This window comes from Ranitomeya imitator, chromosome 3, assembly GCF_032444005.1.
Source record: "Ranitomeya imitator isolate aRanImi1 chromosome 3, aRanImi1.pri, whole genome shotgun sequence".
Lineage (NCBI taxonomy): Eukaryota > Metazoa > Chordata > Amphibia > Anura > Dendrobatidae > Ranitomeya > Ranitomeya imitator.
In genome coordinates this window covers 586892684-586918818 of record NC_091284.1, presented here as the reverse complement: position 1 = coordinate 586918818, position 26135 = coordinate 586892684, and positions in this window count along the sequence as shown.

The following is a 26135-nucleotide window of genomic DNA, read 5'->3' as shown; positions in this document are numbered from 1 at the left end:
GGGGGGCAGCCGGGGCATGTGCCCCGGGCGCAGCCGACAGGGGGGCGCCAGCGGGCCGCCTGATGATGCGGCGGTCCAAGGAGGCTCGGGTGGGACTGCACTTGTCCCGCAGCTGAGCAGAGCCCCTCCACCGCAGAGAGCCGCACACCACAGCTATTGCTTGTGCAGCTCTGTGCTCACAGGACCTGTGATGAGGTCACGGGGGGGAGGAGTCAGGAGTCACATGATGAAGGGCTTCTGTGTAGTGCAGGACTCTGCTGATTGTCATGGTGCTCGGTGCTGGACGAGGGTAAGGGTCAGGAGTGGTTTGTGTGGATGTAGCAGAGCCATGTGTGTACTAGGTGTACAGAGCGGAAGCCGTGTCTGCAAGGTGTACGGAGCGGAGCCGTGTCTGTGTACAGAGCGGAGCCGTGTGTGTACGGAGCGGAGCCGTGTGTGTGTACGGAGCGGAGTTGTGTGTGTGTGTGTGTACGGAGCGGAGCCGTGTGTGTACGGAGCGGAGCCATGTGTGTACGGAGCGGAGCCATATGTGTACGGAGCAGAGCTGTGTGTGTGTACGGAGCGGAGCCGTGTGTGTGTGTACGGAGCGGAGCCGTGTGTGTGTGTACGGAGCGGAGCCGTGTGTGTGTGTACGGAGCGGAGCCGTGTGTGTGTGTACGGAGCGGAGCCGTGTGTGTGTGTACGGAGCGGAGCCGTGTGTGTGTGTGTGTACGGAGCGGAGCCGTGTGTGTGTGTACGGAGCGGAGCCGTGTGTGTGTGTACGGAGCGGAGCCGTGTGTGTGTGTACGAGGTGTACAGAGCTGAACTGCGTGTGTGCAAGGTGTACATAGCGGAGCCGTGTGTGTACGAGGTGTACATAGCGGAGTCGTGTGTGTACGAGGTGTACGGAGCGGAGCCGTGTGTGCAAGGTGTACGGAGCTGAGCCGTGTGTATACGAGGTGTATGGAGTGGAGCCACGTGTGTACGGAGCGGAGCCGTGTGTGCAAGGTGTACGGAGCTCAGCCACGTGTGTAGGAGTAACTAGGTGTGGCCATTACATTACTGTACTCAGTGTGTGTGTGTGTGTGTTTGTGCGTGCATGCGTAGCGCTGCGGGTGAATGTGCAGAGACGTAAATGGTTTTGTGTGTGTACGGAGAGGAGAGGCGAGGGCAATGATGGGACTGACGGGGAGAGGGCAATAATTGGGATGGAGGGGGAGGAGGAAATGATGGATGTGGTGGAATGGGCAATAATGAGGGGGGGAAGAAATGATGGAGGTGGTAGAATGGACAAGGATGGTGGTGGTGGAAAGCACACTGATGATATTGGAGGGGGAGAAAATGATGGAGGTGGTGGAATGGGCAAGTATGGTGATGGTGGAAAGGACAATGATGATGGTGGTGGAAAGGGCAAAGATGGAGATGGTGGGGGAAAAGAAAATGATGGATATGGTAGAAAAGGCAAAGGAGGAAATGATGGAGGTGGTGGAATGGGAAATTATGGGGTGGTGGGGGAGAAAGCAATTATAGTGGTGGTGGAGAAAGTAAAGATGGAGGTGGTGAAGAGAGCAATGATGGGGTGGGGTAGAGGAAAATAATGGGCATATATGAGGAAACAGTTCAGGAGAATGGGGGGCATATCTGAGGAAACAGTATGGGGGATGGGTGCAGACAGTATGAGGAGCGAACGGGGGAATGTATGTGGACACAGTATGAGTAGCAATGTGAAAAATGTATGTGGACAGAGTACGGGGAGTGAGGGTGATGGGATGTGTGCAGACACAATATAGGGAGTCAGGTGAGCAGGCAGTATAGAAAGCGAGGGGGTAAATATATGAGGAGACAGTTTGGTGAACAGGAGGGATGTGAGAGGAGACAGTATGAGGAGGGAAGGGAATAGTGTGAGGAGACAGTATGCGGGAGAAAAGTGAGTGGGCACAGAATAGAAACTGAGCAGTAGGGGTGTAGAATGAGGGGACAGTGTAAGGGCACAGCCAGCAGAGGACGGTATACCAAGGAGGGGGGAGTGTAATCAGAGTACAGTACAAATACTGGGCCCTATAGAGGGGGACACAGTGTGAGAGGACAGTGTGACGAGGGGACCGGTATGGAAAGGAGAGGTTAGAGTGAAGAGTATGTACCATAAGAGGGACAGTGTGGGGGTCATATTTTGGGCAGACAATATAGTGAGGGGCAATTTTTTATTCAGGAGCATTATAATGACACTTGTATCTTTAAGGGCGTCATGTGGAGATTTTCTGCAAAAGAGCGGACAAGATGGAAGTCTGCAGAGACGGCTGTGGATGAGAAAACTCATCAAGGGGTCTGGACAAGATGAAGAAAAGAAGTAGAACGACTCCAGAGATGACGACATCTATAAGGTACCTGGATGTAAATGTTATTTGTGTGTTGTGAATTCTGTGGCAGAGTTCCCTCCTGTGGTCACAAGTGGTACTGCGGCTTCTGAGTTTCCTTCCTCAGGTGATGTGGTGAAGTCGTAAGGTGTTGCTCTATTTAACTCCACCTAGTGCTTTGCTCCTGGCCTCCAGTCAATGTTCTAGTGTTGGTCTTGCTTCCTCCTGGATCTTTCCTGTGGCCTGTCTGCTCAGCATAAGCTAAGTCTGCTTGTGTTTATTTTGTTGCTATATTTTCTGTCCAGCTTGCTTTTTGGGTTTTGCTTGCTTGCTGGAAGCTCTGAGACGCAGAGGGAGCACCTCCGTACCGTTAGTCGGTGCGGAGGGTCTTTTTGCCCCTCTGCGTGGTTGTTTGCAGGTTTTTGTGTTGACCGCAAAGCTATCTTTCCTGTCCTCGATCTATTCAGTAAGTCGGGCCTCACTTTGCTAAACCTATTTCATCTCTGTGTTTGTATTTTCATCTTACTCACAGTCATTATATGTGGGGGGCTGCCTTTTCCTTTGGGGAATTTCTCTGAGGCAAGGTAGGCTTATTTTTCTACCTTCAGGGCTAGCTAGTTTCTCAGGCTGTGCCCGAGGCGCCTAGGTCTGTCAGGAGCGCTCCACGGCTACCTTTAGTGTGGTATTATAGGATTAGGGATTGCGGTCAGCAGAGTTCCCACGTCTCAGAGCTCGTCCTATGTTTTGTGGGTTTTGTCAGGTCACTTGTGTGCTCTGAACTTCAAGGTCCATTGTGGTTCTGAATTACCTAATCATAACATTGTGATACTGACTAACTCATGTTTTTATTTATGTTAGGAGCATTAAAGGGGTTGTCCAGGTTTGTAATGAGTCTGCAGTCATTCTTTGTGACTGCAGACTTCTGAATTCTCACAGTGCGCCCTGCACGCTGTCAGGATTCTCTCGTGCTGGTGATTTACATACATGCGGTCACGTGCTGACTAGACATGTGTGGCCTCACTCAATGAAAATGAACTGAGCGAGGCCGGCACGTCTAGTCGGAATGTGGTCAGAAGTATACTAATCACATGCTTTTGCTGACATGACCGTCCACCGGCAAGGGAGAATCCTAAAAGAATTCAGAAGCTGCGATGTCAGGATTCAGCTCTGCAGGTTCCAGTAGTCGTCACATGGACACTTCACTCATATGCGACTTTCAGACTTGTGGTCCTGTGACAACGAGCTTCTCTTCTGCTTCTCTCAGTTTTTCACTGAATATTGAGAGCATTAGGGAGAGGAGCTCGTGGGTACATGACTAAGTGTGAAAATCACATATGTCCTGGGGGGGGTGTTATGGCTGGCAATCAGGCAACACAGCGTGCAGTAATCAGCGCACATACAGAGATCTGGCAATAACCCAAAACAATAGGACGAGCTCTGAGACGTGGAATCTCTGTAGACTGCAGTACCTGATCTATCCTCACACAACTGTAAGCAGCAGTGGATTGCGCCTATCCACTACCTATGCAACTCGGCACTGCCTGAGGAGCTGACTAGCCTGAAGATAGAAATACAAGCCTGACTTACCTCAGAGAAATACCCCAAAGGAATAGGCAGCCCCCACATATAATGACTGTTAGCAAGATGAAAAGACAAACGTAGGAATGAAATAGATTCAGCAAAGTGAGGCCCGATATTCTAGACAGAGCGAGGATAGCAAAGAGAACTATGCAGTCTACAAAAAACCCTAAAACGAAAACCACGCAAAGGGGCAAAAAGACCCACCGTGCCGAACTAACAGCACGGCGGTGCACCCCTTTGCTTCTCAGAGCTTCCAGCAAAAGTTAATAGCAAGCTGGACAGAAAAAACAGAAAACAAACTAGAAGCACTTATCTAGCAGAGCAGCAGGCCCAAGGAAAGATGCAGTAGCTCAGATCCAACACTGGAACATTGACAAGGAGCAAGGAAGACAGACTCAGGTGGAGCTAAATAGCAAGGCAGCCAACGAGCTCACCAAAACACCTGAGGGAGGAAGCCCAGAGACTGCAATACCACTTGTGACCACAGAAGTGAACTCAGCCACAGAATTCACAACAGTACCCCCCCCTTGAGGAGGGGTCACCGAACCCTCACCAGAACCCCCAGGCCGACCAGGATGAGCCACATGAAAGGCACGAACAAGATCTGGGGCATGGACATCAGAGGCAAAAACCCAGGAATTATCTTCCTGAGCATAACCCTTCCATTTGACCAGATGCTGGAGTTTCCGTCTAGAGACACGAGAATCCAAAATCTTCTCCACAATATACTCCAATTCCCCCTCCACCAAAACAGGGGCAGGAGGCTCCACAGATGGAACCATAGGTGCCACGTATCTCCTCAACAACGACCTATGGAATACATTATGTATGGAAAAGGAGTCTGGGAGGGTCAGACGAAAAGACACCGGATTGAGAATCTCAGAAATCCTATACGGACCAATAAAACGAGGTTTAAATTTAGGAGAGGAAACCTTCATAGGTATATGACGAGAAGATAACCAAACCAGATCCCCAACACGAAGTCGGGGTCCCCATACAGAGATCTGGCAATAACCCAAAACAATAGGACGAGCTCTGAGACGTGGAATCTCTGTAGACTGCAGTACCTGATCTATCCTCACACAACTGTAAGCAGCAGTGGATTGCGCCTATCCACTACCTATGCAACTCGGCACTGCCTGAGGAGCTGACTAGCCTGAAGATAGAAATACAAGCCTGACTTACCTCAGAGAAATACCCCAAAGGAATAGGCAGCCCCCACATATAATGACTGTTAGCAAGATGAAAAGACAAACGTAGGAATGAAATAGATTCAGCAAAGTGAGGCCCGATATTCTAGACAGAGCGAGGATAGCAAAGAGAACTATGCAGTCTACAAAAAACCCTAAAACGAAAACCACGCAAAGGGGCAAAAAGACCCACCGTGCCGAACTAACAGCACGGCGGTGCACCCCTTTGCTTCTCAGAGCTTCCAGCAAAAGTTAATAGCAAGCTGGACAGAAAAAACAGAAAACAAACTAGAAGCACTTATCTAGCAGAGCAGCAGGCCCAAGGAAAGATGCAGTAGCTCAGATCCAACACTGGAACATTGACAAGGAGCAAGGAAGACAGACTCAGGTGGAGCTAAATAGCAAGGCAGCCAACGAGCTCACCAAAACACCTGAGGGAGGAAGCCCAGAGACTGCAATAACATTTGTGACCACAGAAGTGAACTCAGCCACAGAATTCACAACAGGGGGGGCGCCGAAATGAATTCTTGCCCCGGGTGCCAGAAACCCTAGATACGCCTCTGGACATGAGTGATATTGAGAGAAATACTCTCCGGGATTTGGAGGATCTGCTTGAGGAACAAGAAACTTCTGATCCAAGTAAGTTCCCTCCTTCCGCCCGTCCCAGATCTGCCAGGTTCCCCCCCTTGTCCTTATCTCCTGCGGTTGAGATCTTCACTAAATTGGTGAGTGAGGATCTCAAAAAATTGTCTTCACGCCGCACGCATGATAACCTTACCGCTAGACAGCGTTCAGCTATTAAACAATTACAATCATGGAAAGATGTGATATTTAAACCAGCGGACAAGGGGGGGAACGTGGTGATCTGGCCGTGCGTAAAGTATGAACGGGAAGCCTTTCGGCAACTTAAGGATCCTCACACCTACCTCAGGCTCTCCTCCAATCCTACGGTACCTTTTTTGCGGGAGTTACAAAATATTCTTATTGAGGCTTTGGAGGGTAATATTATTACCAAACAAGTATTCGACGGATTAATGGTTAGGTCCCCCAGAGTTCCGACCCTGTATTTGCTGCCTAAGGTCCACAAGGATGCCCTTGACCCTCCGGGGCGTCCGATAGTGTCTGGTATTGATGGTATGTGTAATCCCATATGCCAATTTGTTGACTATTACTTAAAACCTCTGGTAGAGACCTTACCATCTTACGTCAAAGACACCTCGGACGCCCTGTCGAGGATGGATGGCATCCTTGTGGACTGTGATACAATCCTTGTTACAGCTGACGTCGAGAGTCTATATACATGCATCGATCACTCCCATGGATTGGATGCTGTTCGCCGCTTCCTGAGTGCCTCCGACCTGGACGGCCCTCTATGTGAGCTAATCCTCGAGCTGGTGGAGTATATTCTGACCCACAATTTCTTTATTTTTAAGGATTATTTCTATGTACAGAAACGCGGCACAGCCATGGGCGCGGCGTGTGCGCCCTCGTACGCCAACCTCTTCCTGGGCGCCTGGGAGAGAGAGATCTTTGGCGACGAGGGCCCACCGTCCGCTGCCCATGTGCTGTGCTGGCATCGTTATATCGATGACATTTTGTTTCTTTGGAGTGGGTCTGTCCACCAGCTCGAGGATTTTATGAGGGGCCTTAATGACAATACACTAAATATACGTTTGACTTATGTCTTCAGTACCACCACGGTCGACTTCCTGGACGTCCGTCTGGAAATTGATTCTGATCGGCGCATCCAGACCGACGTTTTCAGGAAGCCGACCTCGGTCAACTCTTTGTTGCATGCCACCTCTGCTCATCATCCAGCCACTGTGAGGGCCGTCCCGGTCGGACAGTTTCTCAGGATGCGACGTATTTGTTCCTCTGAAACTAAATTCGAACAGGCGAGTGACCTTAAACAGAGATTTAGGGCTCGTGGCTACAGCCATAGATCTATTAGGGCCGGTTATTACCGTGCCAGGACCACTCCACGTAGTGATCTATTGCATGGTAGCTCTCGACGTCGTAACGGGGAAAAAGGTGGATTAATTAGATACACTTCCACCTATAACCACGAGTGGGAGAACATGCGCTCAATTTTTTCAAAACATTGGTCTGTATTACACACCGAGCCTTCCCTGCGTGCTGCCTTGGGTGATTTCCCTTTGATGACTCCTAAGAGGTGTAGGAGCCTTAATGATATACTGGTAAGGAGTCATTATGTTCCAGCCCCGAGCAACATCTTCGGTACGGGGGGTCCCCGTCTGGGATGCGTCCCGTGTGGGCGCTGTCTTGCCTGCACCAATGTCCTCCGCTGTTCCGACTTTACTTCGAGTGATGGTTTAAAAACGTTTCAAATTAGACAGCGCATAACTTGTAATACCACCAATGTCATCTATTATGCGACTTGTCCGTGCCCAAAAATATACGTTGGGCTTACCACTCGTGAGCTCAGGGTTCGCGTTCGTGAGCATGTGCGGGACATTGGTGCGGCCAAGACGGCGCCCACACTAGTGGATTTGAAAACTATTCCACGCCATTTCAGGCAGCACCACAATTGTAATGATAAATTGCTCTTTGTGAGGGGGATTGACGTTCTTCACCTTGGCATTAGAGGTGGGGACTATAAAAAACGACTGGCCCAGATCGAGTCCAAGTGGATCGTTTTGCTTGATACTTTGACACCTAGGGGTCTCAACGAATCCTTAAGCTTCGCTTCTTATCTCTAGCGTAGTTCTATATTAGTCTCCTTGGCGTCTCATCATGGTCCCTCCGGTTTCTTTGTTTTTATCCTTTTTAATGTATTATTCTTCCTATTTTAATTTATTGTGTTCTTTTTCATTTATAGTAACGCTTTTTACATATGGCTCTTTCCTGATCCCAGCCTCGTGTGAGGTGAATATTCCACATACACCTTATCATCCGCTTATATGAATGTGGGACTGTCTGACGCATCATCTGCCACTATTGGACGTAACATGGATAACAAGCATTGATATATATGTATATGCAAATGGTTATCTGAATATATCATGTCTTTATAATCAATGCTGTGTATATATTGTCTTGGGTCATATGCATGTGCACGGGTCTTGTCTATACTATAATTATTTTTATGTCATGCATTGCGGTTATTCTTCCCCTACTTTTCCCTCCCCCCCTCTCTTTACCTATTTGGATAAGTTGGGATTATTTATTGGGGGTATGTGACTTGGATAGTGATATGCAGGCATATAGCGTACTGGTGCTAGGTGGTACTATCCTCCTGTGCATCTATTGCAGACACTACTGAATGTACAGTTTGATATGGCATGTTACTCGCGCGTATATATACAATAATGTTTAGCCCATTTGGAGTCGACTCCCACTTTGCTGACTGGTGCATTGTAGACACTTTGTTCCATTATGTCCATACCGCCTATACACCATCTATATATAGAGTTCCCCTACTGTTAGCTCGGGTTCCACATCCCTCTCCTTACTTATCCATCTATGCGGCTGTGCGCATCGTGCTGTGTGTGAGCGGCTCCGATGTGTGGGCGGGGCGTCTCGGTGCCTTGTGCGCAATCTCCGGGCATTTCCCCGGCGCTTGCGTGCTCGGCCTGACGCCCTGCCGCCACGCCGGACCCGCCCGCCGCAGTGCGCATGCGCCGCTTACGCCGCGCGGATTGGTCGATTTTGCGCACGTGATTGGGGTCGGGGGGGTTATTAGCAGGTCCTGTACCGGTGGACCGCTATCCCCTTGAGAAAGCGGCGCTTTTGAGCCGCGAAACGCGCGTCGGGGCGCTTTTCTTCCGGTCGGACCCTCTCCCTGCATCCCCCACTGGTAAGCCTAGCCACGGTACCTGTTTTATTATGATGCATTGCACATTACTGGTAACATTGTTCTTTTATTGGTAATAAAATTTACCTTAGTACATGTGGGCTTAGTCTCACCAGTTTACAACATATGGGAGTTCTTTTTCCCCCCGGTTACTATGTTTAGAGACATGGGGGTTTGCATGGGGGTGGTTTTCCTTCTGTGCCTGAGTGGATGACACCTAAGATGTAATTGCATTACTATTTTTAGTATTTTTTGTATCAATAAAATTATGTGTTTATAAAATTATCTACATTGTACGCTCCCTTTTTCTCCTATTTATATGCCTGCTTTGGAGCTTTTCCTGACTGATCTGGGTGCACTTTACGGTTATGTGCTATAACCCAGACCAGCATTATGATATTGGGACTTTTGTTAACACTGAACAAACCAGTGCCACCTGTTTACTACTGTTACCAATTTTGAACTGCATTTAGCCTACTTACTGATTTGGGCCTACTCACTGTGTCAGCCTCTCATTACAGTTGTACTCCACTGAACAAAGCAATGCCCCCTGGTTAGTCCTGTTACCAATTTTGAACTGCATTTAGCCCACTTTATTCTTTGGGCCTATATCTTTGTTTCCTCCTCATCCTGCCCATTGCCCAGCCAGTGATAGATGAGTCTGCTTTTACATTGACCCAGAACGCTACATTCCCCGTGCACACTACACAGCAAGAATGTGACCCTGCTGAAAGTCAGGTTCCCCTTCCCGCATACCATAACACCTTACACGGGGACAAAGAGGAAGGTGCAGATGAAAGTGCAGGTTCCTTCATCAGGTGGGGGGGGAATACTCGTTGGCGGCGTCACTGGCACAGGGCCCCTCATAGTACGCAAAAAGTGTCGCTGCCGGTGGGAGGCGCCCCCGCCGTGCAAACACACCGCCGTACTTTGAGGGGCCCTGTGCCAGTGCCAATGCCAACGAGTGGGCCCCCCCTGCTTGCTCAGGATCACAGCAATTGCAAAGTTTAAATACCTACCTCTCCCTGCTCCACTGCCCTGAGGTGGTCCAGATTACCTGTGCCCACTAAATACTTGAACCAACCCTACCCCCCACAACTTTAGCCAAATGACCCACAATTTCCAATGCCTTACTATTATTATAAGGTAAATTAAGATTGACAAGCTTCAGTAACAAGAATGGATGTTTTTGCCATTAAAATGGGCACTGTAGGTGTTTTCCTGGCCTCCACTCACTGCCGACTATGCTTCCCCATTGACTTGCATTGGGTTTCGTGTTTCGGTCGATCCCCGACTTTTCGTGATAATCGGTTGATTCCACTCGACTCTACTTTTGAGATAGTCGGGTTTCACGAAACCCGACTCGACCCTAAAAAACTAAAAGTCGCTCAACCCTAGGTAGGAGTATTTAAAACAAGAAAATGATAAGGGTGCCCATACTTCTGCACCTGTCAAATTTTGTTTGAATGCAGATTGCACATTTTCTGTTAGTACAATAAACCTCATTTCAAGGCAGAAATATTACTGTGTCCAACGGTTATTAGATACAGTACAGACCAAAAGTTTGGACACACCTTCTCATTTAAAGATTTTTCTGTATTTTCATGACTATGAAAATTGTACATTCACTCTGAAGGCACCAAAACTATGAATTAACACATGTGGAATTATATATTTAACAAAAATTGTGAAACAACAGAAATTATGTCTTATATTCTAGGTTCTTCAAAGTAGCCACCTTTTGCTTTGATGACTGCTTTGCACACTCTTGGCATTCTCTCGATGAGCTTCAAGAGGTAGTCACCGGGAATGGTCTTCCAACAATCTTGAAGGAGTTCCCAGAGATGCTTAGCACTTGTTGGCCCTTTTGCCTCCACTCTGCGGTCCAGCTCACCCCAAACCATTTCGATGGGTTCAGGTCTGGTGACTGTGTGGAGGCCAGGTCATCTGGCGTAGCACCCCATCACTGTCCTTCTTGGTCAAATAGCCCTTACACAGCCTGGAGGTGTGTTTGGAGTCATTGTCCTGTTGAAAAATAAATGGTGGTCCAACTAAACGCAAACCAGATGGACTAGCATGCCGCTGCAAGATGCTGTGGTAGCCATGCTGGTTCAGTATGCTTTCAATTTTGAATAAATCCCCAACAGTGTCACCAGCAAAGCACCCCCACACACCTTCTCCTCCATGCTTCACGGTGGGAACCAGGCATGTAGAGTCCATCCGTTCACCTTTTCTGCGTCGCACAGAGACACGGTGGTTGGAACCAAAGATCTCAAATTTGGACTCATCAGACCAAAGCACAGATTTCCACTGGTCTAATGTCCATTCCTTGTGTTCTTTAGCCCTAACAAGTCTTTTCTGCTTGATGCCTGTCCTTAGCAGTGGTTTCCTAGCAGCTATTTTACCATGAAAGCCTGCTGCACAAAGTCTCCTCTTAACAGTTGTTATAGAGATGTGTCTGCTGCTAGGACTCTGTGTGGCATTGACTTGGTCTCTAATCTGAGCTGCTGTTAACCTGCGATGTCTGAGGCTGGTGACTCAGATAAACCTATCCTCATAAGCAGAGGTGACTCTTGGTCTTCCTTTCCTGGGGCGGTCCTCATGTGAGCCAGTTTCTTTGTTGAGCTTGATGGTTTTTGCAACTGCACTTGGGGACACTTTCAAAGTTTTCCCAATTTTTTGGACTGACTGACCCATATTTCTTAAAGTAATGATCGCCATTCGTTTTTCTTTACTTATCTGCTTTTTTCTTGCCATAATACAAATTCTAACAGTCTATTCAGTAGGACTATCAGCTGTGTATCCACCAGACTTCTGTACAACACAACTGATTGTCCCAACCCCATTTATAAGGCAAGAAATTCCACTTATTAAACCTGACAGGGCACACCTGCGAAGTGAAAACCATTCCCAGTGACTACCTCTTGAAGCTCATCAAGAGAATGCCAAGAGTGTGCAAAACAGTCATCAAAGCAAAAGGTGGCTACTTTGAAGAACCTAGAATATAAGACATAATTTCAGTTGCTTCACACTTTTTTGTTAAGTATTTAATTCCACATGTGTTAATTCATAGTTTTGATGCCTTCAGTGTGAATGTACAATTTTCATAGTCATGAAAATACAGAAAAATTGCTAAATGTGAAGGTGTATACAGACACCACCAGACTTGTCACGCATAAATGGCTGGGAGCATACAAATACCACTCCCCCACTATCATAAACCACACCACAGTGGTAGGTAGGGAAACTCCAAAGCATACATAACACAAAAAAACGGAGTAGAAAAATCCCAAAACACATGTTCAACAATATATAAACTTTATTAACAAAAGATGACAATTAAAATGTATCAACTGCTATCATAGCACATATAACACAGGAGAAAATCCAAATGGAGAGTCCATAGGTATGCCAGTGGGGCAGAAAAATCCAATTGTCCCAAAGAGATGGGCATATATAGATATCATATCTCAAATATCAAAAGACTGGGAGTATGTGGAGGGGTAAAACCCCATAGTAGCAATAAATAAGGCAAATCAATGTGCATAAATATGCCCCCACAATCACCCGTAGTCAGGTCACAGACTATCATAACTCACCCATATCGGAGGCATGAGGACTCCCGCTCCACTGGCAGCCCCCTGACGCGCGTTTCGCGGATTGCTTTATCAAAGAGGGTTAACCATTGACTGCTCATAGTGTGGTTAAATAGAGCGCATACCGGAAGTTCAAGTGGCATATCGGCGCATCTGAGACCAGGCACCGCCCCCCACTCCGGCCATCATAGCAACGCCTGCATAGGGCGGAACCCCGCCGGTGACATCAGGTAATATGCAGGCGCCACCACAGCTGACAGCCGTCATGGAGCCAGAAGCCCTCAGTCCCAGGTGCGCGTGCGCACAGCCATCGGCCATTTTGTTGAAGACCATATAGGCTGACATGATATAGAAGATATCCCCATACCATCCTCCCAACTGGGGAAAGTGCATATAGTACATTTAGAATGAAGATAAAAATATACATGACCACATTATAGGCGTCAAAGTGACAAATACCAACAACTACAATTTATATCTAAAGTGCAAACAATGTAAAGTGCATACATATAAGTGACAAAGAGCACCATATATAACATATTACTACAATATATACGAAAGACCAAGTATACATAGTGCTTTTATTTTAGATTTATTGGGATTTATTTTGACACACAATTTTTTTGTTTTTAAGGATAGGTTTTTTTTGCAAACACAGGGGACTGCTATGGGCGCGGCATGTGCCCCGTCCTATGCAAACCTCTTTTTGGGGTTGTGGGAGAGGACCATCTTCCAGGGGGATGGGGCGCATGTCGCGGACCCAGTGATAGGCTGGTTTCGCTACATCGACGATGTGCTCATGATTTGGAATGGAGACGAGGCCAGCCTATCTACTTTTATGCAGAACCTCAATAAAAATTCTTTTAATTTGAAATTCACCTATGCTTGGGACAAGTCCAGTATTAATTTTCTTGATATTACTTTATGTGTCGCCGAGAATGGATCTATTGAGACAGACCTTTATCGTAAGGAAACATCGGTCAACTCTCTCCTTCATGCATCCTCGGCTCACAACTATTCTGTTATCAAGGCCAATCCCAGTTAGCCAATTCTTGAGGAACAGGCGTGTCTGTTCTACAGAGGCCCGTTTTGAGGGCCAGTCCACGATCCTTGCTGATAGATTTAGGGTCAGGGGGTATAGCCGCCGATGTATTAGGGCAGGCTATGGCAGGGCCAAACATACTCGGATGGAGGACCTTTTAACACAATCCACCAAAACTAGTCAAACGGGGGGCTCAGAGATCAGGTTCATCTCCACCTCCAACTGCCGCTGGGATCGGATCCGTGAAATTCTAAACAAACATTGGCCAATCTTGCAGACTGATAGTGTTCTTGCAACACATTTACCCCCTTTCCCACGTATGGTGCAACGGAGGGGTAAGAATTTGAAAGATAATCTTCTTGCAAGTCACTATGTGGCAAAAAAACATAAAATGTTTCTTGATGGATCTACCCCCAGGGTCGGTTGCTTCCCTTGCGGCTCATGTGTCGCGTATCCGAATATACAGAGAAGTAAAAGTTTTAAGTCATCCGATGGGAGCAGGGAATACAAAATTTGAGAATACATCTCGTGTAGTAGCACTTATGTAATCTACTATGCCACTTGTCCCTGCTCCCTTATTTATGTCGGTTTGACTTCCAGAGAATTGAAAGTACGAACGCGCGAACACGTTCGAGACATCATCGCCGCAAGGGAGGCAGCTGATATTTCGATATTAAAAACTATTCCTAGACATTTTCGGGTATGTCACGGGTCTGATCCCAGCGGGTTGAAGGTGAGGGGGATCGATATGATCCATGGGGGTGTCAGGGGTGGCAATCTTAACCAACTCCTGGCACAATGTGAGTGCAGGTGGATTGTCACCCTTGACACTGTGGCCTCCAAAGGGCTAAATGAAAGATTGAGCTTTGCCCCGTTTCTATAACTGTTCTAAATATAGATACAATTCCCTGTTCCATTGTTGCTTTGTCTTCCTGGATACGATACGAGGACGGGTTGTTGTCTTGCGACAATATCCGCAGTATATTTTTATACTTTGTTTTTTGGCCGTGCAGTCCTCTGCCCCAATTTGAGTTTACCTCCATATCTGTTTTTAATCATTGTTTGTTTTTTCTTTTCATTTGTTGCAGTTCTTAGGACTAATGACATACCTGTGGCACATTCTTCTTCAGACCATAATTTCTGGCTGTCTTTATCCAGATACATGATGCACTTCCAGTTAATAATGGAGGGACTAATTGGACTCTCCTGCATCATCAATATTCTGCACTGTTATTATGAAGCACTATGTATACTTCGTCTTTCGTATATATTGTAGTAATATGTTATATATGGTGCTCTTTGTCACTTATATGTATGCACTTTACATTTTTTGCACTTTAGATATAAATTGTAGTTGTTGGTATTTGTCACTTTGACGCCTATAATGCGGTCATGTATATTTTTATCTTCATTCTAAATGTACTATATGCACTTTCCCCAGTTGGGAGGATGGTATGGGGATATCTTCTATATCATGTCAGCCTATATGGTCTTCAACAAAATGGCGGATGGCTGTGCGCAGGCGCACCTGGGACTGAGGGCTTCTGGCTCCATGACGGCTGTCAGCAGTGGCGGTGCCTGCATATTACCTGACGTCACCGGCGGGGTTCCGCCCTATGCAGGCGTTGCTATGACGGCCGGAGTGGGGGGCGGTGCCTGGTCTCAGATGCGCATGCGCCGATATGCCACTTGAACTTCCGGTATGCGCTCTATTTAACCACACTATGAGCAGTCAATGGTTAACCCTCTTTGATAAAGCAATCCGCGAAACGCGCGTCAGGGGGCTGCCAGTGGAGCGGGAGGAGTCCTCTTGCCTCCGATATGGGTGAGTTATGATAGTCTGAGACCTGACTGCGGGTGATTGTGGGGGCATATTTATGCACATTGATTTGCCTTATTTATTGCTACTATGGGGTTTTACCCCTCCACATACTCCCAGTCTTTTGATATTTGAGATATGATATCTATATATGCCCATCTCTTTGGGACAATTGGACTTTTTTGCCCCACTAGCATACCTATGGGCTCTCCATTTGGATTTTCTCCTGTGTTATATGTGCTATGATAGCAGTTGATACATTTTAATTGTATTGTCATCTTTTGTTAATAAAGTTTATATATTGTTGAACATGTGTTTGGGGATTTTTCTACTCCCTTTTTTTGTGTTATAAATGTGAATGTGTGTCCAAACTTTTGGTCTGTACTGTATATGAAACTGAAATAGCTGTTGCAAAAAAAAACAATTTTTATAAAACATTAAGCTTAAGATTAATAGGGGTGCCCAAACTTTTTCATATAACTGTACTTAGGCTGTTAAGTGGTTCATGCAGCTTTACACTTTGGCTGTTCAGAACAAGGAAAACAAGTGTTACCATCCACCTTTCGTGTCTCCCCTTTTCCTCATAGTTTGTAAGCTTGCGAGCAGGGCCCTCACTCCTCTTGGTATCTGTTATGAACTGTGTTTATTGTTATGCTGTAATGTCTATTGTCTGCACAAGTCCCCTCTATAATATAATAATTATTATTATTATTGTTATTAATTAAACCTTGATCAAAAAGACAAATGAAAATAAAAATGGTATAGCCGAAAACATCATCTTATCCTGAAAAAACAAGCTGCTATTCAACCCCATCAATGGAAAAATATACAATCTATAGCTCTCAGAATACAGCGATGAAAACATATTTTTTCTATAAAATTGTTTTTTATTTTGTAAAAGGGCCAAAACAATAAAAAACTATATAAATGTGGTATCGCTGAACTGACCCCCGAAGAACAAAGTCCCCTCTAAGATGTAAAGTGCTACGGAATATGTTGGCGCTATAGAAATAAAATTATATCATACGCCAAAGGCAGTAACGGAATCAGATGATTTGGGCCATGCGGAAGTGGCATACTCTAGAATAGGCAGGTAACTTTGCACATGGACAAACAAGTAGCTCAATGCATGCTTGAAAGGCAACAATATAAATCAAATGTAGAGCCAAGCCCATAGTAGATGAGCTGCATACAATGACGCCGCATCTCCACAGACAGGGTGGAATGTGTACCTGCGTGTGAAGACGCATGTATGCCAGCCCAGTATGTCTGCTACCCTTGCTAACGCCGATAAGCTACGCAATCTACGTAAAAGCAAGTAATATAGATATGCAGGTACGTAGAGAGCGCCCAGATACAGATTGCATGCAATCACAGGGTCATATCAGGTGAATAAGACACTCCTACGTGCATTTCCTAATGGTTGCCTCAACCCTAAAATAGGAAACATACGGAGTAGGAAATATAGATACCTAGTGCAGCAACAGTCACAACATAGTTCAGTATAATCAAATCACTAAATAAGTTACCACTCTTAATAAATGTAAAAACAAAAATCATGAATAAAATTAGTAGCAGGATAAAGGACAAGTAAGAATAATGCACATCGTGATCCATGGATCACTACTGTGTGAACATTGGCCAGTGTATAGAGAAAACATAAAAGTTCATTAAGTAATCAGACCTACAGTCATGCTAGAAGGCCCAGGAATTTACAGGAACTGGAGGCTTTTTGCTAACAAGAGTGGGTAGCTTTACATCTGAGAAAATAAAGAACCTCATCCACAACTACCACAAAAGACTTCAAGCTGTCATTGATGTTAGAGGGGGCAATACATGGTATTAAGAAATGGGGTATGTGAATTTCTGTTCAGGGTCATTTGGATGTTTTGGGTTGTCATTATGATTTAAAAAGATAAAACACAGTAGTTTGACAATAAATGGCTTCACCTAACCACTAACCATGAGTGGAGAAAAAGTTTTGGCGTTATCATTCGTATTCTCTGAAAACGGCTAAGAAAGGAAAAATTCTGCCGGGGCATGAAAACCTTTGAGCACAACTGTATAAATAAAAAGGAAAGTGACAGGAAAGGAAAAAATAAGGATAATGAAAAGACAATGCAGAATGTAATACATTGAAACTAAGAGGAAAAAATAAAAAAATAAAAAAGGGGAACAGAAAATACTATGATTTGTAATAGTGAAAAGAAGGGATACGTAAGAACAGGGGCGCCGCTATCATGGGGCAAGTTGAGCCCTTTGCTTCAGGCGGCAGTCGTCACTGAAAGACAGGGGGCAGCAGAGCGGCGGTCAGAACACCTGGTGCCGACTCTTCATAATCCCTGACATTTGCTGTCACTAGTGCGGTGTGCGCGCCCCTGCTCACAACCCACAGTGTGCAATATCAGCCAGTCATCCCTGCACCCGCAGAGCAGCACATGACATATTGGCTGCTCTGTGCAAACAGGACCTGTGATGAGGTCACAGGAGGGGAGGAGTCAGGGGGTCACATGATCGGGACCTCCATGGATTGCAGGACTCTGCTGTGCTGATTGCCATGGTAAGTGTGTGTATGAGGTGCATGGAGTGGAGCCGTGTATGTATGAGGTGTATGGAGCGGAGCTGAATGTGTATGAGGTGTATGGAGCGGAGCCGTGTGTGTATGAGGTGTATGGAGCGGAGCCGTGTATGAGGTGTATGAAGCGGAGCAGTGTGTATAAGGTGTACAGAGTGGAGCCGTGTGTGTATGAGGTGTATGGAGCGGAGCCGTGTGTGTATGAGGTGTACGGAGCAGAGCCATGTGTGTATGAGGTGTATGGAGCGGAGCCAGGTGTGTATGAGGTGTATGGAGCAGAGCCGGGTGTGTGCGAGGTATATGGAGCAGAGCCATGTTACTACGGAGTGGAGCTGTGTGCAAAGTATACGGAGAGCAGCCGCGTGTGTAGGAGTAACTATGTGTGGCCATTATACAGTATGGAGCATCATGTGTGGCCATTATACAGTATGGAGCACTGTGTGGCCATTATACAGTATGGAGCACTGTGTGGCCATTATACAGTATGGAGCATCATGTGGGGCCATTATACAGTATGGAGCATCATGTATTGCCATTATACAGTATGGAGCATCATGTGTGGCCATTATATAGTATGGAGCATCATGGGTGTCCATTTTACAGTATGGAGCACTGTGTGGCCATTATACAGTATGGAGCATCATGTCTGGCCATTATACAGTATGGAGCACTGTGTGGCCATTATACAGTATGGAGCATCATGTGGGGCTCATACTGTTGGAGCAATATATGGGGCTCATTATACTGTATGAAGCAATATATGGGGCATGTTATTCTGTATGGGGCGCTGTGCGGTGCCCACAATACTGTATGGAGCAATATATTGGGCTCATTATAATATATGGAGCAATATATGGGGCTCATTATTCTGTAAGGAGCACTGTGGTGCCCAGAATACTGTATTGAGGACTATACTGTCTGATTTATGACCTATTGTAGAATGTACAATAGTTATCACTCATGTAATGTATGGGTGACTGTATATGAGATGGGAGCCCTATAGGGGGGCTGTACTGTATATATGTTTGGGGGGGCGCCGTTTTGAGGTTCGCCTCAGGCAGCAGTGTGGCTAGGTTCACCCCTGCGTAAGGATGAAGGATAAGGAGAGCGAAAACAGGCAAAAGGTACATACAGTTAGGTCCATATATATTTGGACAGAGACAACATTTTTCTAATTTTGGTTATAGACATTACCACAATGAATTTTAAACAAAACAATTCAGATGCAGTTGAAGTTCAGACTTTCAGCTTTCATTTGAGGGTATCCACATTAAAATTGGATGAAGGGTTTAGGAGTTTCAGCTCCTTAACTTGTGCCACCCTGTTTTTAAAGGGACCAAAAGTAATTGGACAAATGACTCCAAGGCTATTTCATGGACAGGTGTGGGCAATGACTTCGTTATGTCATTCTCAATTAAGCAGATAAAAGGCCTGGAGTTGATTTGAGGTGTGGTGCTTGCATTTGGAAGGTTTTGCTGTGAAGTAAAGATGCGGTCAAAGGAGCTCTCCATGCAGGTGAAACAAGCCATCCTTAAGCTGCAAAAACAGAAAAAAAACCATCCGAGAAATTGCTACAATATTAGTAGTGGCAAAATCAACAGTTTGGTACATCCTGAGAAAGAAAGAAAGCACTGATGAACTCATCATTGCAAAAAGACCTGGGCGCCCACGGAAGACAACAGTGGTGGATGATCGCAGAATAATCTCCATGGTGAAGAGAAACCCCTTCACAACAGCCAACCAAGTGAACAACGCTCTCCAGGAGGTAGATGTATCAATATCCAAATCTACCATAAAGAGAAGACTGCATGAAAGTAAATACAGAGGGTTCACTGCACGGTGCAAGCCACTCATAAGCATCAAGAATAAAACGGCTAGACTGGACTTTGCTAAAAAAATATCTAAAAAAGCCAGCACAGTTCTGGAAGAACATTCTTTGGACAGATGAAACCAAGATCAACCTCTACAAGAATGATGGAAAGAGAAATTTATGGTGAAGGCGCGGTACAGCTCATGACCCAAAGCATACCACATCATCTGTAAAACACGGCGGAGGCAGTGTGATGGCTTGGGCATGCATGGCTGCCAGTGGCACTGGGTCACTAGTGTTTATTGATGATGTGACACAGGACAGAAACAGCCCAATGAATTCTGAGGTATTCAGAGCCATACTGTGTGCTCAGATCCAGCCAAATGCAGCCAAACTGATTGGTCGTCAATTCATACTACAGATGGACAATGACTCAAAACATAAAGCCAAAGCAACCCAGGAGTTTATGAAGCAAAGAAGTGGAATATTCTTGAATGGCCAAGTCAGTCACCTGATCTCAACCCAATTGAGCATGCATTTCACTTGTTAAAGACTAAACTTCAGACAGAAAGACCCACAAACAGCAACTGAAAAAAACCGCAGTGAAGGCCTGGCAGAGCATCAAAAAGGAGGAAACACAGCGTCTGGTGATGTCCATGAGTTCAAGACTTCAGGCAGTCGTTGCCAACAAAGGGTTTTCAACCAAGTACTAAAAATTAACATTTTATTTAAAATTATTGGATCTGTCCTATTACTTTTGGTCCCTTTAAAAACAGGGTGGCACAAGTTAAGGAGCTGAAACTCCTAAACCCTTCATCCAATTTTAATGTGGATACCCTCAAATGAAAGCTGAAAGTCTGAACTGCAACTGCATCTGAATTGTTTTGTTTAAAATTCATTGTGGTAATGTCTATAACCAAAATTAGAAAAATGTTGTCTCTGTCCAAATATATATGGACCTAACTGTAGTGCCATGCATATTGTATAGACCTAAATAAGGCTTCTTTCACACTTCCGTCTTCTGCTGTGCGTCATTGTGCAGTAAAATGACGTATCGACGGATGTCACGAAAATAGTGAAAAACGTGTGTGACGCATCCAGTGTAATGACGGATGCGTCGTTTGTGTTGTTGCCACTATGTCAAAATTTCCGGGAATCAAATGTCCGGGGACGAGAGAGAGAAAGGATGCCCAGAGGGGAAAAAACGTGATATGTCACTGGATTCCTGTGTCATGGTCAGCGACGGCTCCTGCGCCCATAGGCTTCCATTATAGCCGACGACGGACAGCGCAGGACCCGTCGCTGACTGATTTTCCGACGTGCAGAAAAAATGTTCCTCTGAACGTTTTCTCCGCATGATGGACCGCTATTTTCCGACGGATCCAGTGCACGACGGATGAAACAGATGGCCATCCGTCACACTTTTTCACACTTCTTTCACACTTCCATCTTCCAAATCTGCACAGGATCTGTCAAGACGTTGAATTGACAGATCCTGTGCAGATTGTGGAAAACGTGTGCACTGGGCCCGTCTTCTCGCGAGATTTGGCAATGCATTACTAGGAAGTAATGCTACCGGCCGGAGCATCGGTGACGCTGCGTGGGAACTTCGGTAGGTGAGAATATTGCGATTTTTTATTTTTTTCATTATTTTTAACATTATATCTTGTTACTATTGATGCTGCATCGATCTCTGAAAGTTTGCTCTGCCCGATGGACCGTTTTTTTTTATGCAGGATCCAGTGAAAGACAGATGAAACGGATGGCCATCCATCACAATCCGTCGCTAATACAAGTCTATGGGAAAATGCAGGATCCTGCAAATTTTTTTGCAGGATCCTGCATTCTCAAAAATCAACGGATTGTGACGAGAGCTGAGAGACTGAAGTGTGAAAGAGGCCTAAGTTGCAAAATTGTGCAAAATCTATAAAGCACATGAGCGAGTCCAAGAAGTGAGGCAAAAGCTATCTCAATAATATTGTGAAACATATCCCAGCGTCCCAAAGGAGAGTAAAGTCCTGTTTGAAGCCTCAACACAAATAATCACAGTAAACAAGAGAGTGGGTGAAAAAACACCAATGTGAGAAATACCAACTGGTGTGCAAGGAAAAAATAAGAATCCAAAAAGGTGATATGTTGCAAAGCAGGTGAACGAAGACAGGAGCCCGAGTGGATCCAAGGATCCTGAAGAAGAGTGGCAGTGAAACTATCCACATGGTGAAATGAATGCATCATGCAACAGTGCTTGTGTGAAAATATATATTAGTAAAAAAGAAAACAAAGCACACCAAAAAAATAGAAAACGAAAAAATATGTAAATTTAGTAAATAAAAAAATATAAAGATTAGAGAAATAATAAAAAAATACATACTAGAAAAAACAAACAAAAAATATAATAATGAACTAGAAGCAAAAAATAATAAACAAATGAAATTAAAAATGAAAATAGAAATAAGCATACAAAATAAATGGAAATGAAAAATATATAGAAGTAAACAAAAATGAAAATAAAATTAGATCTGTTTGTAAAAGCCAGTGAATAAGTTTTTTTTTTAGTCCATTCAGAGTTAAGACTGTACAGATTGTAGATCCATTTGGATTCGCTTCGCTAAGAGGCATTTGGTGATGTTGTCACCCCTAATATTGCTGGATATCGCCTCTAGGCCCAGTATCTTTAAGCTCCTTAAGTGGCTATTGTGATGATCCAGAAAATGAGAGGCCACTGAGATCAAAATCTTGCCCTTTGTTCTGTCCTTTTCGGCTGTAGCTATGGTGGAGAAATGTTGCTGGACTCGGCGTCTTAATTCTTGGGTGGTTTGTACCACATAAATCTTTGGACAGCTGCAAATAATAGCATACACCAAGTTTCTGGATCCACAGTTGCAAATTGTTTCTTCAGAGAGGAAGAGGACTAGAACTCTAGAGCCACCAATTGGAGGTAGAAATCCTGACAGTCAATGTCGACCCTTTAACGAGCCTTGTCACATGACTTAGGATAATAGCCAAACCAGAATTTCAATTTGCAGACACAGTGTTTCGGGGTACTGCCCCTCGTCAGTGCAAAGTGGAGATGCGACAAGGCTCGTTAAAGGGTTGACATTGACTGTTAGGATTGCTACTTCCAATAGGTGGCACTAGAGTTCTAGTCCTCTTCCTCTCTGAAAAGACAATTTGCATATTTCCCAGAGAAGCATTGCGGCTTTAAATCTCCTCACCTCGACATGTTTAACATGTCACTCTCCACAAGGAGAAACGATACTTCTTGGATCCTGGATCCACAGTTGAAATAATTAGTGGAATTGTGAAGGAAAGCTTGAAAGAGAAAACCCTACCTGGGCTAGTGTGAACAAACATTATAATTCCCACATGGGTAGGTGCCTACTATCCTTCCACCACAATTAAGTTTTTTAGCCGGTCTCTTTGTCCAGTAAAGCGCATTCTGCAAATGTGAGCCAGACGTGGTGGGACCTCTGGTGTGTTTTGACTTTTACTTCATTGTCTCTCCATCATATGTTCTTGATGTTATAATGGTTTGTGATCACTTCTTTTGTGCTGCGATCAGCTCACATCAGACTTGCAGCACTGGTGAGGAGGAGACAGAGTAAGTAATTGCTCCATCTCCTTTATTGCTGGCCTGTGCATATATCAGAATGCACTGGGATAATATCCGAGTGCAGTCCGATGTTTCACACGCACCTATAGACTTGTATGAGTGCGAGTGAGCAGAGTCTCGCTGTGATTGTTCTCTCATACTGAATAATCACAGATCTGAGCTGCCCCAAAGAATATCATTGGGCCGAGTGTTATTTGGTAAAACATCAGCTAACACGCGGCCCTACTATACGCTCGTGTGACCCCGGCCTAAACTTTTGACATTCCTTGTCCCTTCACTCCTCCTTCTCTCTCAATATGCTCCTTCTTTGACTCGCTGTGCAATATTTAGGCCTTTTTGTGTAGTTTTGACATTTTTATTTGTTTTGGTATGTATTCTCCAGTATGAGGGATGTACTTTGGGCGTTCTGAGTTACCAACCATTTTTTGCTCTTCAATTTGTACTCCAACTTTCCATTATATATTTTTTGTTTTTGTGTATGTAATAAAATTAGATATTCTTTAATTAGGAATAATCAGCTTTATACATGAATTTTTGGGATTGGTAATGTTATGTTGCATTCTTGACAGGTCTTGGCTTATTCCCTTCTTTCTGAACTTATTGCAATTTCTAGATGTTTAATTATTTGCAAGTGATGTATTGGTTATGACGGCTGCTGGATAAATCACCAGACCTCTGTAGGCGACGGAAGCCTCTACTGAACAGGCTGGATTCCCTTCTTTACTGCAGTTACATAATGATCAGTTAGCAAATAGACATTTTCTCATCCTCATAGACGGATACTATCAGGTAGTGATTGTAAAAACAAGCAGTTCTGCAATTTACTGATTAAAATTTGCATGCGTGACTGTATGAAAAAACGTTTTGTCAAAGCCAAATACCAGGAAGTAGCAAAAAAGAGGCAACTTTACTTAAAACAGGATATCTCAAAAAGAGTCAAAAGCAGGGTTAAAAACGCATGTGAAAGAAAAATGCTGTCAAAAACACATGCAACTGGATGTACCTAATAGGTGTAGAAAACTGCACCAGAAAAGACTCATGGAGGGCACTTCACCTTAAACAATGTCTGTTAGACATCAATCTAAGAGGATTTCCCAGTTGAAACCCTGAAGAACAATGCTGTACTTTAAGGCTGCCGTCACACTAGCAGTATTTGGTCAGTATTTTACATCAGTATTTGTAAGCCAAAACCAGGAGTGGGTGATAAATGTAGAAGTGGTGTATATGTTTCTATTATACTTTTCCTCTAATTGTTCCACTCCTGGTTTTGGCTTACAAATACTGATGTAAAATACTGACCAAATACTGATAGTGTGACGGCAGCCTAAGAGTGTAGACTGACTATGGAGGCTCATAATATGGGCGAACATTACACCCAAGGGTAAGAAGACAAACAATCGTGTAAAACATACCACATTTATTACTTACAAAAGGTGGATTTATTCAGCATATAATATAAAATTATTTTACAATTAAAAAATCTCATATTGCCTTTTTTTTGTTCAGAATGGACCTAGTATAGAGGAAAGTGTCTCCCCTGTGCTACAGTTAGTACACGTAGGTGCAGGTTTTCACTCGCATGTACGGGGCCGGCGCAGGAGCCTCCACTTCCATAAATTGCATACAATAAGGCCAGGTTCAGATGAGGGAATGCAAACTCGTCTGAATTTCTTCCAGAAGATGACAGTTTTTCGTCTGTGTAATCCGTGGGTTCGTTTTTTACATGAACCGTTACATATAATCAGAGGTCGAATGCAGTTTACTATCTTTATAATTGTAAGGGAACTGTGAAAAACACAAGACATACAGATGGCATGCGACCAGTGTTTTGCACACCCATTAACTTAGAATGGGCGAGTCTAATCTGGAATCAAAGTAGTGCATGTTGCAATTCTTTTACATGCAGCACCATTAATGTGAACTACCACATTGACTTGCATTGGTCCTTGTGCTGTCCGTATGGTACACAGGACACAGACCATTCGTAAGATCTAAAGATGAAATGTAATGAGCACTGTGTGATGTCCGGGACAAAAAAAAGCAAAAAAACTAACAGTCCATTCTGTAAACACTGGAAAGATTTGTGCAAATTGTACATTATCATAAAAAAACTCCCTTCATATAATTCAGAACATGTGTAATAACTAAACAATCTAGTTAACGCTCCCACTAGGGTGCAAAGAGGACATGGTCCTAGAGGTCGGTAGAATTATACACACGGTCACAGTCATACCTTCAGACCTAGAAAATCTGACTATACACCTAGAAGCCAGTCACACCAACCGACATTGATAAGGTGCTTGAGCTCCCCCCAAGGATAATCACTGCTGCAAAGCCTTATTTCAGAAATTGAAGAGCACATCTAAATGAATGTTCCTTAAGATCCACTTAGACAGGCCCGTTAACTAGCGCGGATCGACTATATACACATCGATCGGCACTTGTTTATTAGCCCGTTTATACAGGCCGCTGAATACTGATGAGAGCAGAACACATTATCTTGATATCGCACCACAACCCTGTTTGCATGGGGCAACGTGCTGCTAATAAAGATTATGGCAGCATGAAAAATCCAATCACAAAACGAACTAGCGTTTTGACATTTCATCCAGAATTTGCCGCTACGTTTGGGCGGGCCAATAAATGGACCATTAAAGGGGTTTTCACAAGAACACAGTTAATTTTAATGTTCCTGTATGGTCAGACACAGACATTACACAGTACACAGCAGGGGCACATTTAGAAGATTATCTCAGCACAGG